This window comes from Sapajus apella, unplaced genomic scaffold (genome assembly GCF_009761245.1).
Source record: "Sapajus apella isolate SASKATOON/1434 unplaced genomic scaffold, GSC_monkey_1.0 scaffold21, whole genome shotgun sequence".
Taxonomy (NCBI): Eukaryota; Metazoa; Chordata; class Mammalia; order Primates; family Cebidae; genus Sapajus; species Sapajus apella.
In genome coordinates this window covers 3,767,653-3,788,090 of record NW_022436961.1, presented here as the reverse complement: position 1 = coordinate 3,788,090, position 20,438 = coordinate 3,767,653, and the positions used below count along the sequence as shown (strand labels likewise).

General features: G+C 39.1%; 1 long non-coding RNA gene across 1 annotated transcript in view; it reads right to left on the bottom strand.

Annotated features, from left to right (window-relative positions):
- LOC116558292 overlaps positions 1 to 20,438 on the bottom strand; it is a 51,030-nt gene that overhangs the window by 13,970 nt on the left and 16,622 nt on the right. The window lies entirely within an intron of this gene.

Below are 20,438 nucleotides of genomic sequence, written 5' to 3'. Positions count from 1 at the left end.
GGTAAACTGCCTTTGTGAGCCTCTGTTACCCGTTTATAAGACAGCACTATTAACAACTATTCCATGTGTTGTTATGAAGACTAAGCAAGTTTAACATGCTAATTGCCTAGAACAGTTTTTTATATACAGTAGGTACTTAGCAAATGTTAATTTCCTCTCCTTTTCCATTGTACTAGCTGCTTTGTGGCCGTGTTGTGGACCAATAGCACTTTCAGTTGCAGATCAACAGGAATAGACTAAGAATGTGAAATTTGTATAAAATTCCAATTAAGAGATCTCAAAAACCATCCAGGTGTTTCTTCTAAACTTAGATGTGTGATTTATCATAGGGAAGAGACATAGCCCCTGAGCTGTGACCATAAACTGAGAAGGTTGGAGCATGAAATCCTGAAGCCAGGCATTTTCCCTGATGTAAAGGAAGCAATGTGTATTATTACTGTTAACCAAAAAGTGACTGGGGGAGGTCTCAATCCATAGAGGTGTATTTTACCAAGGTTAAAGTCATACCTGGGAAAAACTATAAGTCCCAAGAGTATCTGTGATCTGTGGTTTTTCCCAAAAGGTTTTAAACCAAAAATAAAATCCTAAGCCCCCCCAGCCACCAGAATTAACCTCTCCTCTCAGGAAAGGGCATTCCAAAGTTAAACTGAAAAGCTAGTTCAGGCGGTGATATTCCATCATGCCTCATTATACACTTCCTCCCTTTCGGTATTTAGGCATAGCTGACTAGTATTAACATCAACATAGACATGTCAAAACTGATTAAACAGACTCTTTAAGTCTGATAACAAACATTTACTATGTGTTGTTTATGAAGCCTCTACCTGGAGGCTTCATGTGCATGATAAAACCTTGGTTTCCACACCCCTTTATCATAACCCAGATATCTCTTTCTATTGATTCCAGATCTGTAGATAATAATGCAACTAATTAGAAAATGTTTGAACCCACCTATGACCTGGAAGCCCCACTTCCAGTTGTCTTGACTTTCTGGACCAAATCAATGTGCATCTTACAGGTATTGATTGATGCCTATGACTCCCTAAAATGTATAAAACCAAGTTGTAGCCAGCCACCTGGGGTACGGGTTGTCAGGATCTCCTGGGAATGTGTCAGAGGCCATTGGTAACTCAACTTTGGCTCAGAAAAAATCTCTTCAAATATTTTACAGAGTTTGACTCCTTTTGTCAACAGGGAGCTTTCAGAACTTCAGTATTTAAAGGAAAAAAGGAAGCAGGAGGGGAGAGAAGAGAGGGAGGATAGACAGTGAGGCAGATGGTGACATTCTTGTGAGGCTCTGATTAAATTCAGTAAATCTACATTTTACATAAGAACAAGAGGGAGTAGGGGAAAAAGTCAATGATGCATTGTCCTGTGTTCAGTCAACTACATTTGACATAAGCTAAAGTAACTGCATGAAAAGAGGGAGCAGAGGAAATGGGGCTATGGCACAGGGTTGTGAAATTACAACTGTTTGGGGACAAAAGGAAAACAGTATCAGTTCCCAAGCTTGACTTTCTCTTGGCATAGTGTGTTTGGGGTCCCACGATTCTGTTTTCTTTCACACTACTAACCCTGATGAATATATAATTTATCTTTTAGAAACTGCACAAAAGAAAGAAAAATGCAAGTTGGAGAAGAGACTTACGTGAGCTTGTGCTTTCTCTCATTAGGAGCTCAGTCTCGAAAAATCACCTCCTAATGTTTCTATGGGTGACCAGGGATTTCACAACAGCTCCCCATCACCTTCTTGGGTCCATCAGTTCATAACTTCTAGATGCTGGCCACCTGTGAAGCCACTTAGGGGAGGTCACTTGTCACTGCTGGTGACAGTGATGTTCTGTGTGTGAATACTCATGTTCATACACATAGCAGGGTTTTTTTTTTTTTTCTCCAGGTGAAACAGTATTGCCATGTTTCCCTGTCTCTGCCAGTCGCACGTATTCATGAAAATTAATCTCTGAAGGCCTCGTTCATTATTTAGCAAATGTGTTCAAATAGTTCAGAATATCAGCTTGAGTTTAAGACCCTCTGCTAAAGAAATAAAAAATTTATATGTAAAAAGGAAATTCCAGTTGAAGAACAGTATAAAACTCCCCAAAATGGGCTGGAGAATTTGTGATTAAAGCTTTGAGAGATCATTTAAAAATTGAACCAGATTAGCAAATGCATTCAGTGTTAGGCCTAATAGGCTCTGTATAAAGCCACTGAAGACAAACATAGTTAAAACTCAAGTTGATTTCTGTATTATATTGTTCTTAATGACTTAGAATTAAATCCAAATCTACTTAGTATTATGGTGTACCTTTGTGCAAATAATGTACACTTTTCAAGCATCAGTTATTCTTCTGTGAAATTGGGATAATTTTACTTTTGTTAAGGGTTGCCCTGAGGAATGAATCAGATGCTATGCATAATCTCAGTTGGCACAGGGCCTGATAGTAGTGGCTTAATATGTGTGCTCTTCTTCTTTCTCCTTAACAGAAGAAAGGTGAAATTAAAGACAAGGTTAATAATTACATGTATATTTTAATGATTCATCCGTTAATAAATTATTACAATTAATAACAATTTTACTGTCAGTACTTAGAAGCTAAAAGGAGAATGATAAAATCAGTCTGGTGATCCTAAAATTTTTTCTTTCATCCCTTCATAAATTATCTCTGAATCTGGATTACTGAAATGCAATAAATAAAAATATTCACTTTTTAGTGAAGGTATCTTCCTTTTTAGTCAATATAGTGTTGTTAGAAAACAATTGGATTACATTAATTGCCTTTGTACTGTTACTACGTTATTCAACATTCAATGTGTCTTCTGACTTCCTTACTCTAATTTATACGAAAAATTTTAGAATTTTTAAATAACAATATTATTGTCATAAAATTCACATATGCTGCAATTCAGTGATTTGAAATGTAAATGAAATTATTTTTAGTATATGCATAGGGTGGTACAGCTACCATCGCAATAAATTTGAGAACATTTTATCACCTATCAAAAAATCCCCGTCCTTCCTACACGCTTAACTTCGCTGCCTCACTTCCACAGCCCTAGACAACCACTAATCTACTTCCTGTTTCTATAGGTTTCTCTATTCTGGACTTTCATGTATAAGGAATCATATGATATGCACTCTTTTGTCTCTGGCTTCTTCTTTTTTTCTTTTTTTTTTTTTTGATGGTGGCTTGCTCTGTTGTCCAGGCTGAAGTGCTATGGCAGGATCTCTGCTCACTGCAGTCTCCTGGGTCCAAGTGACTCTCCTGTCTTAGCCTCCCCAGTAGCTGGGACTACAGGCATGTGCCACTAAGCTCAGTTACTTTCTTGTATTTTCAGTAGAGACGGGGGGGTTTATCATATTGGTTTATCATATTGAACTCCCGAACTTGTGATTTGCCGACCTCAGCCTCCCAAAGTGATGGGACTACAGGTATGAGCCACTGATCCTGACCTGTCTCTGGCTTCTTTTACTTAGCATCATGTTTTTAAGGTTTGTCCATGCTGAGGCATGGGTCAGGACTTCATTCCTTTTATTGCCAAATAATATTCCATTGTGTGGATGGACCACATTCTATTTACCCATTCGAGTTGTTTCCAAATTTTGGCTGTTATGAATAACGTTGCTATAGAATTATAGAATTTTAGACGATGCCATATGGCTTATGTGGCCCATTCCTCTCAATTTACAGATATGCTAATGAAGCATCACAAAAATGCTGTGAATAGTCTGTCTCAGTGCTTCTCAGTAGAAAAACATTGACTAGAACCCAATTCTTCTAATTATTTTTTATAACTGTCATTCCCATCTCTACCAATAGTTTGCCGGTTTTAGAGAGATGGTCTTGTACTAACGGTTGTAATGGATTCAATAACAGATACAAACCAGTCTCTGTATCCCAGCCATATACAATTTAGTGCAATATACAATACAGTTTGGTGATTGTGTCTGATTCTATTAATCTCTGCAAGACTTATCCCAGTGCAGAGCATACAGCGAGTCTATAATAGGAAATTGTGTAACTGGTACATCGGAAGAGCTGAACTCATGGGGTATAAACACGTAAGCAACATAGCGTTTGATTTTTATTTTCCCTTTAAGGCTGTTCATTGTGGTAGTATTTTTTGAAATAGTCCTAGATAAAAATTTGGATAGGCCCCAAGAAATTAAAAGCCCTAGAATCCCTTTATGTTGCAAAACAGCCTCAACTCAGTACTTAGATTACTAAACCTATGTAAGAGTGAAAGGGTTCATCTTCACTGAGGTAGAGTCTTGTCTCCAACCAGCCAGCAACATGCAAGGGCTGGGCAGCTAAGGTACAAGGGGAGCTGGTGAGGCCTAATAAGACAGATGCTCTGACAAGATGGGCCTGTGTTCTCTAGGCCTGGATGGTGGTTACAACCTGTTTCTTTCATGGCTGCTTTTATAGGGTTTTTTTGTTTTTTGGGTTTTTTTTTGAGATGGAGTTTCGCTCTTGCTGCCCAGGCTGCAGTGCAATGGCACCATCTCGGTTCACTGCAACTTCCACCTCCTGGATTCAAGCAATTCTCCTGCCTCAGCCTCCCAAGTAGCTGGGATTACAGGCATGCACCACCAGACCCAGCTAATTTTTTTATTTTTAGTAGAGACAGGGTTTCTTCATGTTGGCCAGGCTTGTCTCAAACTCCTGACCTCAGATGATGCACCTGCCTCGGCCTCTCAAAGTGCTGGGATTCCAGTGTGAGCCACCATGCCCGTCTGCAGGTTCTTTAGAGAGTTTATCTCCCCCATCACTGAGTGACTACAATTCTCTTGACACGAATGATTTACCCATTTCTAGTTTGTCACTTCATCCCTCCTTAGCCTCTAGGAATACAGCACCCCTTCAGCCAGATCTCCCCTCCCGGTTGGTGGCCCTATTGGAAAGTTCTAGATATTACTGGGTATGGATGGTCCACATCTAGTTCTCATGTACCCTTTGCCCTCCAAGGGCCAAACCCAGTGTAGCCTTGCTTCTACTCATCTTTCAGCAGCAGGGAAATTTCCTTATTCTATCTTTCTCTTTGTTAAACCAGTCAATTCTGTTCCTCACCCCACCCTGCTAAATACTTCAGACCATACACATTCTGTCCTCTGATCAGTTTCCTTCAAGTTCCTCTCTTGACGTGAGAGAGTGAGAAAAATGTCCTCCCATCTGGGTTGTGGATGTTTTGACGGGAAGGGGCAGAACTCACATCACAGCTCTCCCCAAGTAAATATTCCTCAACATTTTTTCCTCATGTTTTTGTACTTTAGATATAGAGGAGGGGTTCAGCTGTCAGGGAACTGCTTTTTAGTAAAAACAAACAAAACCTAAAACCTTTGAAATTTTGCATCTTCGTCTGTTACCTTACTTTAGAATATCATATCTATTATATCTTGGTGTCTAAAATGTAATTTCCAATTTAATATCTGGTTATACTCTGAAATTAACTAGAAGGCATGGTATTACAATAAAAGGAACATTGACCTAGGGTGATAGTAGCTATCATGTGTGAAACTCTATACCAGACATCATGCTAAAGTATGTATGTATATATGTATGTATGTATGTATTTGAGATAGTGTCTCGCTCTGTCATCTGGGCTGGAGTGCAGTGGCGTGATTTCAGTTCACTGCAAGCTCCGCCTCCCAGGTTCAAGCAATTCTCCTGCCTCAGTGTCCCCAGTAGCTGGGATTATAGGCACCTGCCATGCCTGGCTAATTTTTGTGTTTTTTAGTAGAGACAGAGTTTCACCATGTTGGTCAGGCTGGTCTTGAGCTCCTGGCCTCGAGTAATCTACCCTCCTTGACCTCTCAAAGTGCTGAGATTACAGGCATGAGACACCACGTCTAGCCCAAATAATTTATTAACATTATCTCATTAACCTCTTGCAACAACTCGATAGAGCTATTTTGATCTTCATTCCATAAAGCAGGGAACTAAACCTTTAAAAGGTGTCATCTAGAATGGTGTGCTAAATGTGTAGTTTAGTTGGAAGCTTTCTACAGGAAGAAACAGAGCAACCCACACCCCTAAATGGCTTCAACAACAGAAACCAGTACTATTCTACATAGCAGTTAACCCAGAGGTAGGGCCCTGCAGTGCTAATTAATCTGATGGCTCAAGGATGTGCCAAGCACCTGGGCTCTTTCCATCTTTTGCTTATGGATCCTTAGTATTTAAGCCTTTCCTAGCCTAGTTCCTTTCGATATCACATGATGGTTGCCACATTTCTAGAAATCAGATCTAGATGAGACAATGCTTAGAAGAATCATTTCTCCCTTTTAGTAAAAGCTCTTCCTAACTCCCACCACGAGTACATGAACAAAATGAAATTCTGCAACAAGGAAGAAAAAGGAAGATATACTCTAGGTGTAGAGTTGACAACTTGTTTCAGGGGTTTAAGTAACTGGGCTTAAGTGATAAAACAAGTCCACAGTAGGGGTGAGATTCAAACACTGGTTTGTTCTGCTGCAAAATACATGCTCTTGTGCAATGCTGTGAACCATGTGGTGTGGCCTATATATCCAGAGGAAATAGATAATTTGGGTTACAGCTCCTGTAGTAACAAAGTTTTAGAGGAGTCTTAACTTCTCAGTTCCGTCATTCCTTCACCTGTAAAATCAGAGTTTTGTGTCCTGGTAATTATCTGTTTGCTTTTTTATTACAGCAAAGCTGACACTACTTTTTGGCATCCTTTAAAAGAAGTAAATATTTAAGAGTACATGACTTTTAGGTCATTAACAAGATTGGATCACTGTCTTGAAAGTAAAAACGCTCACATTTAAATTGTTGTTAGGTTTTTTTTGTGCTTTCAGTGGTAAACGATCGTATAATGCTATGGAATAGTTAGGAGCTTCAAATACTTATCTCTAGAGGCAGCAGATGTTTATTTGTTGTGGATGAAATAAATCTCCAAAGTGGATAGATTCAATATGGGCATAGAGAGGGTGAGAAGACAGTGGACCTAGGCAGGCTTGCCCTGGCCATCCATCACCCAGGACAGCTGCTGTACCCGTTCTCCCGTTCTGCAATTTCGAAGGAACATCCAAAGCAGAAGAGCCTCATGCACAGCCAGTGAACTCTTGGGCTCAGATTGTCTGCAGACACTATAGTTTATTTATTTATGTATTTTCTCTTTTTGAGACAAGGTCTCTCCTTGTTGTCCAGGATGGAATGCAGAGGAGTGACCCTAGCTCACTGCAGCCTCAACCTCCCAGACTCAAGTGATTCTCCCACCTCAGCTTCCCAAGTCGTTGGGACCACAGGCGTGTGCCACCAAGCCCAGCTAAACTCATTATGTTGCCCAGGCTCGTCTCAAACTTCTGGCCCGAAGTGATTCTTCCACTTCGGCCTCCCACAGTGCTGAAATCACAGGTGTAAGCCACCACACTGTTCCAAGTGCAGTTTAGATTGTTGCTCAGCGTCTCTAAGTCATTTCTGGCTTCAGCTAACATTTGATTAGAGATATTTGTTCTATTGTAGATATTTAAAAATAATTGCAAAATGAAATAAATACCAGACTAGGAATTAGGAGAGCTGAGATTGGTATCTCCTATACAATGTGACATTGGTAGAGATCAGATCAAGACATCTATTTGGACATAAATTTGCTAATTTGTCAAAAAACGGATTTTTTTTCCCTTAAAATTACTATCAAAGTACAAAACAGCAACTGCTGAAGAAAAAAAATTAAGATGTTGCAAGTATTAAGAAGAGGGTGACTTCATGTTCCACTGCAAAGTGAAACCAAATGATTTGTGCTAAATGAATAGAAATAATGTACTCAGAATATACTTCTTTGTACACTGCATTGCTTATACTGGGTGAAATAAGCAGCCATCAATGCTAATGTGCTACTTTTATTGAGACCTTTTTTATTTTCTGACAAGCAATACAGTATTTTCTGCCCATTATGCTGAGATATTCCTATAATGTCCATTTCAAATAGTATTTTTTTTTTTTTTGAGACGGAGTCTCGCTCTGTTACCCAGGCTGGAGTGCAGTGGGTCGATCTCAGCTCACTGCAACCTCCACCTCCCAGGTTCAAGCGATTCTCCTGCCTCAGCCTCCCGAGTAGCTGGGATTACAGGCAACTGCCACCACGCATGGCTAATGTTTGTATTTTTTTTTTTTGAGGAAGAAAGAGAGAAAGAAAGAAAGAGAAAGAATTTAAAAAAAGAATGAAGGAAAGAAGAAAGGGGAAGAGGGAGAGAGAACAGGGGTGTTGCTTTATTGCCTGGGCTAGAACGCAGTCTAAAAATGGGTATGCCTGTAATTGTGTTTAATAATAGAGACATAAAGAAATATGCATTTTTAATAGGGGTGGGGCTTCACTATGTTGGCCAGGCTGGTTTCGAATTCCTGATCTCAAGCGATTGGCCCACCTCAGCCTCCCAAAATGCTGGGATTACAGGCATGAGCTACTGCGCTTGGCCTCAAATAGTATACTCTAATAGCATTTTGCACCTTTAAAATATTTGTTCAAACTCTATTTTAGGCTAAACTTTGAGTACATAGAGATGTTTACTCTATTGTAGATCTTGCTGTAAAGTAGATCTTTCTTCCAAGCTTCTTTTATACGATGATGAAGATTTCCTAATTATACTTCCATAACTCAGGAAAATAACTTTCAGACTTATCCAAAATCAAGATCTTAATCTTTTTTTCCTTTTTTTGGGGGGGGGACAGAGTCTTGCCCTGTCACCTAGGCTGGAGTGCAGTGGCATGATCTCGACTCACTGTACCTTTCGCCTCCAGGGTTCAAGTGATTCTCCTGCCTTAGTCTCCTGAGTAGCTGGGATTACTGGCACCCACCACCACGTCCGGCTAATTTTTTTTTTGTATTTTTAGTAGAGCCGTTTTCACGATATTGATCGGGCTTGTCTCGAACTCCTGACCTCAAGTGATCAGCCTGCCTCGGCCTCCCAAAGTGCTGGGATTACAGGTGTGAGCCACCGCTCCCGGCCCTCTTAACTTTAAGTGGAAGTTTTGATACCTGCTTAACACTCAGTTCTGAATCATATTTTCTCAGAGAAGTCTCCCTCACTGTGCTGGACTAAATGAAGCCTCTCTGTTGCATCGTCTCTCTCTCTCACCATGTTTTTCACACTGTGCAATTATGTATTCATTGTGTGTCTCCTAGCACACAATGTTTCACACTTCACCAGTCTGTTTCCTTCACAACTACATTACCTGGCACAGTACACAGTAGGTGTTCTGTAAGTATTGTGGAATTCATGAAGGATACTGCACCACATTTCAGAAGTTTGAAGATGCTAGTTTTATTATTTCTGAAGAAACCCACCACTTTATGCAAAAAGAAATTACTGGGGTGCTTTAATATCTACAACATCTCTGCTGAAAGAGTCTTGTTTGTTGAATGGATTTAGAAAGAGCTAAAACATTTGATAGTGAAGAAATGTTATAGTATACTGTCTTTAATTCCTGGATAAAAGTTTGGTGTGTTAAGAGAAGTCCAGGGAAATAATGGACAAAAATTACTAGATAACTCAAACAAAATGTACTCGATATTCACTTATCATGAAATACAGGTTGTGGACTGGATTTCTTGCCCGTTAGAAATATTAAAGATCTTCAGCTTCCCTTTTTTGATAAATTAGCAAATTTATGTCCAAATAGGTGGCTTGGTTTGACCTCTACCAATGTCACATTGTATAAGGGATACTAATCTCTGGTCTTCTAATTTCTAGTCTGGCATTTACTTCATTTTGCAATTATTTTTAAAAAGTTATATGGGCCATAAACATATTATTTTGTGACATAATCTTAGCAAAAGGGAAAAAGAAGAAACTTTAATGATCTTATTGTTTAAGCAGTTAGAATTTTTAAAGTAACTGATTTTAATACTCTAATTCATAGCAACACTTATCTATTTCTTCAGAAAAAAATGTTATCAACTTTTGTCATCCATAAAATGAATATTATTTAGTAATAAAAGAAATGAACTATCAAGCCATAAAAAAATGTGCAGGAAACAAGTGTATATTGCAAAGTAAATGAACTCAATTGAAAAGGCTATATACTATATGATTCCAACTATATGACATTCTGGAAAAGGCTAAACTATAGAGACAGTGAATAGATTTTAAAAATCAGTGGTTACCAGCAGTTGTAGGGGAAGAGGGAGGAATAGGTAAAACACAGAGGATATTTAGAATAGAGAAGCTGTTCTATATAATGGTGGATATGTCATTATACATTTGTCAAACCTGTAGAATTTACAACACCAAGAGTGTGAATCCTAAGGTAAACTATAGACTTTGTGTGATAATGATGTGTCAACTTGGTTAATCAATCATAACAAGCGTACCACTCTGGTGGGGATACTGATATTGGTGGAGGTTGTGCCTGTGGGGTCAGGAGGCATACAGGGACTCTGTACTTTCCGCTCAACTTTGTTTTGATCCTAAAACTGCTCTAAAAATAAAGTCTACTAACTAAATGGGAATAAATAAACAAGTAGGTAGATAAATGATAGATAAACGTTGCTCATTCCTTTTATTTTCGTTGGTGATCCTTCCCACTGTGCAAACAATTTGTGGAGCGCCCTGCTTTATACAGCACTAAGCAGTGTGGCATTTCAAGGCATCGGGTCATACCAGGCTCAGCACACTGGTTCTGCAGGGTGCACACTGCCTGTCATGGTGAACATGTCCCTCCAAAATTCCTATGTTGAAATCCTAACTCCAAGGTGACCTCATTAGGAGAGGAAATTAGGTCATGAGGACTCTGCCTTCATGAATGAAATTAGTGAAAAGACCTGAGAGAGCTCCCTTGCCCCTTCTTCAGTGTGAGGACACAGTAAGAAGGTGGCGGTCTGTGAGCCAGGAAGCAGGCCCTCAGCAGACACTGAGTTTGTTGATAGTTTGACCTTGGACTTCCCAACCTTCAGAAACATGAGAAACAAACTTCTCTTATGTATCAACTACTTCACTTATGGTACTTTGTAATGGCAATCCAAATGGACTAAGGCTCTGCCCAGGCTTATGGGCGCACCCACATAGACTATGATCTGATTCTCCTTTGAGTTGTAACATGGCAGACCTCATTTGAGTCCATCCTCCCTTAGAAAATCAACTGTGGGACTTTGTTCAATTTAGTTAAGCTTTTTGTATATTTGGCATTTCATTTCCTATAAAATTGGAATGATAATGTCTATTTCATTAAGTATACAAAAATATCCCAGAGGCATAATTTCTGTTGGGGGCAGAGACCTATTAAGGTAAATATTGCCTAATCTAAAGGTTATTAGAAATGTGATTTATCCATTAGGGCAAATCCTTCAAGCTTCCTCCTTAGGCTGGACTTTGGAATCTTCTTGGAAAATGAGGCTCTTCTTCAAAACTTCAATTTTAAAAAAAGGCTAAGTTTGATGAAACACAACATCATGAATAAAAACAAGAAGCAATATTCTAAGTGTGATTCCAGCTACCAGTGTAGAAGCATGGACTGCAGGCCAGAATTCAAGAGCTCTAAGCCATGCTCCAATTTATCCGTACCTGTTATTTTTGATATTTTCTGTTGCTTTTCCTTGTAGAGTGTAGCAGTTAAAACTTTTCACTCTAAAAGTGCTCAGTGCTTGCCTTAGGAGATACTGAGAACATCACGGCCCATCTTGGAAATACAGACATATAAGGATTTGAATAGATGGCAGTAGTCTAAAAAGAAGGGAAGGGGAGCAGGCTAATGACCAGGAGGTGATGTCTGCAGCTTGAGAGGAAAAAAAAAGTCATGGTCGCCGTCCTGGTTCCCAGGTGAAAAGGGGCTACCGGTGCCTAAGTAAATCGCCTGACAGGCTCAAGAAAGGTAATTTCCTTCCCTAGGGAGACAATACTACTGGGTTTCTTAGGAATTGCTTTCTTTCTTCCTAACTGAATTATTCTTAAATACATGGTGTGTCTCCTTGTTTGGGGTAATAATGAAAATACAGTTTTATAACTATCTTTCCTTGACTTATCAGAAAATAGAACAGAGTCATGGTACCTATAATCCAGTGGGAAATAGTGTTTTAAAAAAACTGATCTGAATGGAAAGTATCCTCACTGACGACTATTTAGAGCTTAATTCTTCCAATACAAGCAGTTCACACTGGAGAAAGAGGTAAATAAGCAGAGCTAGAAAGATAGCAACTGCCCCGGTTGGTACAAACATTCAGGATGCTCCCTAGTTACCAGCTAATGAAGTGCAGATGACGGTCGCTCTTCTCAACCCAGTCTGAATAAACTTGTTGTATTTATTATACACACACTTATTTCTTAGGAGAGGTGATTATTTATTTAAAAAGAAACCCTGATGGGTTGAATTCTGCTAAGACTGATGGAGGGATTAAAAATTTAAATTGATAGGCCAGGCGCAGTGGCTCACGCCTGTAATCCCAGCACTTTGGGACGCTGAGGCCGACGGATCACGAGGTCAAGAGATCAAGACCATGGTGAAACCTCGTCTCTACTAAAAAATACAAAAATTAGCTGGGCATGGTGGCATGTGCCTGTAGTCCCAGCTACTCGGGAGGCTGAGGCAGAAGAATTGCTTGAACCTGGGAGGTGGAGGTTGCAGTGAGCCAAGATTGTGACACTGTACTCCAGCCTGGTGCCTGGTGACTCTGTCTCAAAAAAAATAAAAGTATATATATAGAGTTAGATAGATAGATAAAATTTCATCAGGGACCTCAAAGCAAGATTCATCAAAAATACTTTACCCACAGGCAACCAAGAGTTAACTCTACAGGAGACACTGTGTTGAGAAAGTCCCCAAATTACTGCACAAAAAAATGACTGAATGATATTGACAACAGAGCAGGGATGCCATTCAGTCCTTATTACTAGATGAAATTTGAACTTCCTTTATGAAAGAAAAAGGGAAGTTAAAATTTAGAGAATTTGAGAGTCTGTTAAATCTGCATGGATTCTCAGAAAGCAAGCAATAATTTTAACATGAGGCTAACCATGACTCAGTATGAAGTCTGTATTTGATCAATCCACAGACACTCATTGCCAATTAATATTTGTTAAGAGCACATTTCCAGTTAACAAATATTCCTTGAACTCTGTTAGGCACCAGGGACAGTTATTGGTTAAGAAAAACTCCATCCCTTCTTGTAGGAAACTTACCTATTTTGAGGAAACAGACTAAAAATGTAAACAGACCAGAAACAATAAAGTAGATATAAATTATGATCTAGGAAGTTAATAAACAAGGAACTAATGTCCAGAATAGATGTCTAGGGAAGGAAGGCCTTTCTGATGATTTGGCTTTCCTGAGATCAAAATGATCAAAAGAAGATGAAATTTAAAGGAAATATTTAGATAAATAAAATAATAATTTTAAATGTTAATTTATGCCATGCTAATAGCCTTGTCACGAATGTCCTGTAGAATAATAAATAATTTGTAATCTTCCGTATGTATCTGAATTGCTTTTTAGAGGGATTGTGAAAACACAGATTCCTGGGTTCCATCTTCAGAGGTTCAAATTTAGTTCGTGTTAGGTAGGGTCTAAACATCTTTTGCTGTTGTTGCTGTCTATTAAAGCATACTTTTATAGGCTCAGGGCTTTTTTTTAACAAATGGCAGAGGTATAGGTTAACAAAATTGAGGTATTTTAGGCCAGGTGCGGTGGCTCAAGCCTGTAATCCCAGCATTTTGGGAGGCCAAGGTGAGTGGATCACCTGAGGTCAGGATTCAAGACCAGTCTGGCCAACATGGTGAAACCTGTCTCTACTAAAAAATAAAAAAATTAGCTAAGCAAGGTGGCAGGTACCTGTAATCCCAGCTACTCAGGAGGCTGAGGCAACGTAATCACTTGAACCCAGGAGGTGGAAGTTGCAGTGACCCGAGATCGCACCATTGCACTCCAGCCTGAGTGACAAGAGTGAAACTCCATCTCAAAAAAAAAAAAAAAAAAGTGAGGTATTTTATACTTGTGTTACTACAGCTTCCAAAGTATTTGCATGTACTTTATCTCATTTGAACTGTATAATTATCATGAGGAAGAAAGAGCAGGTGACTTTATATTATTCACTTAGTCATTCATTCATTCAGCACATATGTTTTGAGATTTTATTAGGTGATCATCCCTGCACTAGGTGTGCTGGGGATGCAATATTGAGCAGAATGGATACTGAGCTTTGCATTCCAAAGAACAGGCAGACATTAAGCCGATAAACACATGCTACGTACAGTAATTACAAAATGCGCACTTCAATCACATTATATAGACAAAAAGTGGTATAAAAATGCACAAAGAGAAAATATAACCTTGAAAATATTTGAAACTTCCAAGGTTATTCAGTTATTCAGAGAAGAAAGCCGTGGCAATCTCTAAGTCCTAATGCTAATTCCCCTCTACCACGACTGCCTCTTCAGATGTACAAGGTCGGGAAATGACAAAGTCAGGAAAAGAACAAAGCACTCAGATCAGGAAGTGCCACTGTCTCGGACTGAATCTGAGGAAGACCCACACCCGTGGATGGAGACCACTACGTGCAAGAGATCTACCAAGAGCAAGTCATCATGTCGGGTAGCTGGAGACAGTTTATCAGTGAGCTTACGGTCTCCTCCCTCATTAGGAAGCACTCATTCAAAATGCCATCAAAAAAGGAAGGAAATTAGCATTTTTTGATGTTCAACCACATATTAGGCATCTTCTCTACTATATTGGTACTAATTGTTCCCTGCTTGCAGATGAGTGAACTCAGGCTCAAGGAGGTTAAATAACCTAGCCAAGATCATCCATCTTGGCAGAACTTAGATGAAAATCCATCTCTGTCTGACAATAAAGTCAATCAATAAAGTAGCTCAGAGCCAAGTAGATTCAGAGCTTTAAGGAAAAGAGGAGCTCCCAAGAGGCTATGGCTTGAGGTTAACTCCTCTCTGCCACAAACATTAGATAGAGACCAGTTTGAACATTTATTTCAGGAATTTTCAGGTATATGGGACCAGAATTAGGCGACGTGCTTGAAATAGATGCCGAGATCCATACCTAACAAGTGAGATTCAGGCAGTCTGGGATGTAGCCTGATGTGTGCATATGTGTATACTGTATATAAGTACACACACATCTACTTACATGCATATATGGATACACACACAATTTTAACTAATTTCCCAGGTCATCTTAAAGCCCAGTTAGATTCTGTTCTATTCATGGCTGTTTTCAAGCCTGAGTATAGGTAGAATTGGAAAGTAGGTCAATATGGCAAGGATGACAATAGAATTAGAAAATAAATACACATTTAAACATTTTCATGTGTAAATAAAATTTATTATTATTTCATGCCATACAACTCATTTGCTCAAAAATTCCATGCTTATCAAACTTAGAGATAATGCTTGTATGAATCTTGATCCTGGGGAACACTGCCCTAGCCAGCATATCTCAATTCTCTTATCCAGGCAGATCTGTCTCTGTAAATTGATTTTGTTATGAATTTTATTCCTGGGACCTTATCTCTTACACCCTGTTGACTCTCTAATTTATAAAGTGGAGGGTCACATGCAGAACTGCAATCACCATCATACAAAACTGGGTGGATAAATAAGTTTCTTTAAAACCTCAGTGAGTCCTTGTCCACACCAAGGCCATGAAATAAGAACAGGATGTTAAGTAAAAGCAAACTGTCAGAGAATATGTAAGCCTCCTTGAAAATAAAATACCTGATTGCAGAAACAGGAGGCTCTTGTGGAAGAATCAGAGCATAAAGCTGAGGAAATTAGCCAGAAAAAGAACAAAAAAGATGGCAGATAAAAAGAAAAAAGTTAGAAAAATCACTGCAGGCTGTCCATTATTTAACTATTAAGAGTTCCATAAAGAGGATGGAGAAATTGAACAGGAGGAATTTTTTTTTTTTTTTTTTCTGAGACAAAATTTTTCTCTTGTTGTCCAGGCTGGAGTGCACTGCTGTGATCTCAGCTCATCGAAACCTCCGCCTCCCGGGTTCAAGCGATTCTCCTGCCTCAGCCTCCTGAGTAGCTAGGATTACAGGCGTGCATCACCCATGCCCTGCTAATTTTTTATTTTTAGTAAAGATGGGGTTTCTCCATGCTGGTCAGATTGGTCTTGAACTCCTGACCTCAGGTGATCTGTCCGCCTCGGCCTCCCAAAGCACTGGGATTAAAGGCATGAGCCACCGTGACCAGGGGAACAGGAGGAAATTTATCACAGAAACAAGTCAAGAAAGTTTTCTAGAATCGAAGAACATGAGTTTTTAAATGTAAATGATTCATCAAGTATCAAATACAATGAATTAACAAACAAACAAAATCTGCCACATTATTATAAGGAGTCACGGAGGATAAAGATTTTACAGGATTTCAGAAGAATAAAAACAGGTTAAAACCAAAGACCACTAATCAGTAATCAATTCTTTTTCAAGTTGGAAAATATCACCTTCAACATTCTGAAGACAATGATGTTCAATCTAGAATTCCACATATACCCCAAGCTGTCTGTCAAGTGTGATGATAGAAAAAAAGGCAACTCTTGCTGCCAAAAATGAATATTCCCCTAACACTTTCTGTGAAGGTTACTGGGAAATATGCTCTCATAAAATGAGGAAATTAACAAGAAGGAAGAGGGCATGGAAGTCACAAAACAGAACCTTCTAAATAAAAGAGCATTTACCAGGCCATGATTTTAACCTTTTAATGTAAGTAGACGTTGGTTAGGAATATTTCAAATAGCAAGTGTCATGAAAATGTTTAAAAATTTTTAAAAATCGATGAAGGTGCTACTAATTTGGGGGAATAAGTATTTTCTGAGGAAAAAAAAAACTCAATACATTAGTCAAGAATGGAAATGTAACTGCAGGAGTCTCAGAGCTTGTTATTCATAAGTAGTTTTAGGTGATAATAACATATTCACTCACTAGAGATTTACCTGTCAATAATGGTATTGGGAGAATGGAACATAAGGCCAGGGAGTGGCGCATAACTGCTAAACTCACATCTGAAAATAGCCTCTTCACACCTGTACTCCCTGCGATTCAGGAGGCAGCGGTGGGAGGATCACTTGAGCCTAGGAGCTGGAGGCTGCAGTGATGGCACCACTGCACACCAGTCTGGGTGACAGAGTGAGACCCTGTCTCTAAAAAACAAAAATTATTAATTAAAAATAAAAACAGCTTGTGTTGATTGACACTCACTGTGTACTGAAGCCGTTCTAGATGCTTTATATGTTTTCATTCATTTGACTCTCACAACTACCCAATGAGTATAGCTCTCATGCATCAAACATACAAGGCACGTGAGATATATAAAGTAACTGGTTCAAAGCCACACAGCTGGAAAGGGGTGGTCTCAAGCGCTGAGCCCACGCAGTCTGGCTCCACTGTTCTTGTTCGTATCTTCTACCCGGTATTGTTCTTCTAGTCCGCTAGCAGAGCCAGCAAGTAATAGCCTATGTCCATAAATGGAAATCAAGAAATGATTACATAAGCATGTCTTGTAGAATTATAGAGGCAAACACAAAAGGAAACTGCAGTTCAGCTAAAGTATTTGCCTCTAAGGAGTGTGACCGAAGGCTTGGGAGGGGAGGGGAGGGAAGCTATTGCTTCAAGGCCTTTCCATACTTTTTTATTGATATGCTTATATTACTTTGATAACAGCTACAATTAATATTTTTTAAAGTTCTTAAAAATTATCTGCACTTTAGTTTCCCTATAGAAAACTCTCTCTAAGGTGCTCTATAGCAATGCCCACCATCTATGATTTTACCATTACCTCACATAATCAGGCCTAGGTGGGAACAGGTCTCAGATAGGGATACAGGCATGTAAATTCATCTTGCGTAATGTCTAGAAATGTCATGGACATGGCAGTTGGCGATGATGGTTGTTTTCTCTGCCCCCATTATAGCCCCTGCTTCTCCCACCTCGCCACTCTGCACTGATGCTTTATCTCCCCCTACCCTATGTTTCTTGAAGTCATTGTCAGAGTTAGTAATTTGGGCAGAATGAATCCTTGGCCTAACCCAGAAGTGGCAATTCTTTAGTTCTTGAGCTGAATACCCAAACTAAAATTAGACTCTAGTTTAAAGTTACGTGTTAGAGAGCTCATTTGGATGAAAAAATCCAGTGAAGGGATAATTCATGTTTAAAAAGTGAACAATGGAGTTGATAATCTGCTGATGATCTGGGAGAAATACACAAGATTTGTAGTCCTTTGAATGTCCAGAAAAATTTTAAGAGAAAGAAAATATTTTTCTTAGATTCTCACAGCTGAATTATTTGATTTTCTTACATAAAGGGCTTCAAGCATATTTCTAAGCATAAAAAATAAGCCACAAAGAAGAAAATATAGGTTTTGATGGAGCAGGCTTAGTAGAATAAATTGTAAGAGAGAAACCTTAAGGAATAGTAATGATTCATAGACAGACAATTCAGGACTATTTAAATGTCTAGGTCTAGAATAGAGCTGAAACTGAATAAGAATATTGGTCTTAAGATACCAATTTTCCTTTAACTAGGGGGAAAATGGCAATATAACAGATAATAAAAACTTTCTAAGACAAATCCAAGAGAAGTCAAATATTTGAAATGAAAGAAAATTGAGCAGTGGCTTATAGAGATTAGACACTTAAAGGAACAGCCTACATTCTCACTTTATAGTAAAGTCAGACACAGAGATGGCCTCATTTGCTCAAGATCACACAGCGAATGAGCAGAAAGTCAGAATCAAAGCCCAGGCTTTCAGATGCTGGTTAATCATTGGAAAAAATGTTCTGCCAGACGCATTTATGCAGAGCTGAATATACAAGGAAGCGGGTCAATAACTCAAAGCCCCAGAGTTGCACCAGCCCCTGTAGGTGCTCAGAATTACTGTGATGTGGTGTTCTAGAAGCAAGTATGCCAGGATGCAATCAGGAAGCAGCTTTAGGCAAGCACTTTTGGAAAACTGACTCAACAGGTGTTGGAAGAAAGGGACTTGAATATGCAAGCCTCCAATAATTTATTGAGATTTATTTCCTCTTCATAAGCAAACATGCAATGTTATACCTAGTTTTATCCTTATACCTTATTTGGTTTTGTTTCTGAGACGGAGTCGTGCTCTGTCACCAGGCTGGAGTGCAGTGGCACGATCTCAACTCACTGCAACATCCACTTCCGGGGTTCAAGCTATTCTACTGCCTCAGCCTCCCAAGTAGCTGGGATTACAGGTGCCCGGCCCACCACCACGCCCCGCTAATTTTTGTATTTTTAGTATAGACTGGGTTTCACCATGTTGGCCAGAATGGTCTCGATCTCCTGGCCTGGTGGTCCATCCACCTTAGCCTCTCAAAGTTGAGATTACAGGCGTGAGCCTATAAATTTTTTCACCTAGCCCATAATTTTTTTCGTAAAGAAATCATGTAAAATTATACACAATTGAGGCCCCACCCTACCTAGAACCACAGGACCTCTTGCCTATAGACTTCATTGAATATTATTATGATTTTTGAGTAGAACAAATTTTGAGAGAAGAAAGTTAAGAATTAAAAATGACTCACAGATAGACAATCCAGAACTATTTAATTGTCTAATAATCACCTAATTCTCATTTACATCTATCTGAAAATTAAATGGTTATTTACATTACAAAATGCTTGATTGTAAAGGGCAAAATAATAAATATCTTAGACTTTGCAGATCACATAATCTTTGTCACAACTACTCCACTGTGTCTTTGTAGCACGAAAATAGTCACAGACAATACAAAAATGAATGTATAAGGTTGTGTTCCAATAAAACTTTATTTATAAAAATATGCAATGGACCTTAGCCCACAGATGGTGGCCTGCCAACCCTTGATCTGAAGTTTCTTTAAATCAGATTTCTCAGCCTCAGCACTATTGGCGTTTTGGCCAGATAATTCTTTGTTGTGGAAGCTGTCTTGAGCGAGGGCTTAGCAGCATCCCTACCCACCGTCCAATAAACGCCAGTTGCACTCCCACTCAAACCTCCTGCAGATGTGACAACCAAAAATGTCTCCAGACATTGTCAAGTGTCCCTTGGGAAATGACATCAGAGAAACCACTGATATAAATTACTGAAGTTTCAAATGTGTGGGTTTGGGGGTAGGTGTTCACATCTGCATAAGCTGTGGGACTTTCTCTAACTATATGGCCTCCGTCTTGGCACATCCTCCAATCCCTCCCCTCCCTGCTAAGATGCTGGACCACCAGCAGTGAGGAAGTCTCACTGGTGATTCAGAAACACAACTTCACCTTCATCTGTCAATCATAACTTCGGTTTTATTTTACAAGTACAAGATTCATAGCAACTGCTTCTTGTTTATATTCTGTAAACTGAGGCTCCACTGTTTGTCACTAAGACATTTAACTGCTACATTTAATATTTTATATAATAAATCACCTCTAACAATCTAAGGAGTAGCTTGGTATAGTTCTTGTTGGTGAACATTTTATATGGTCTGGCTTTTT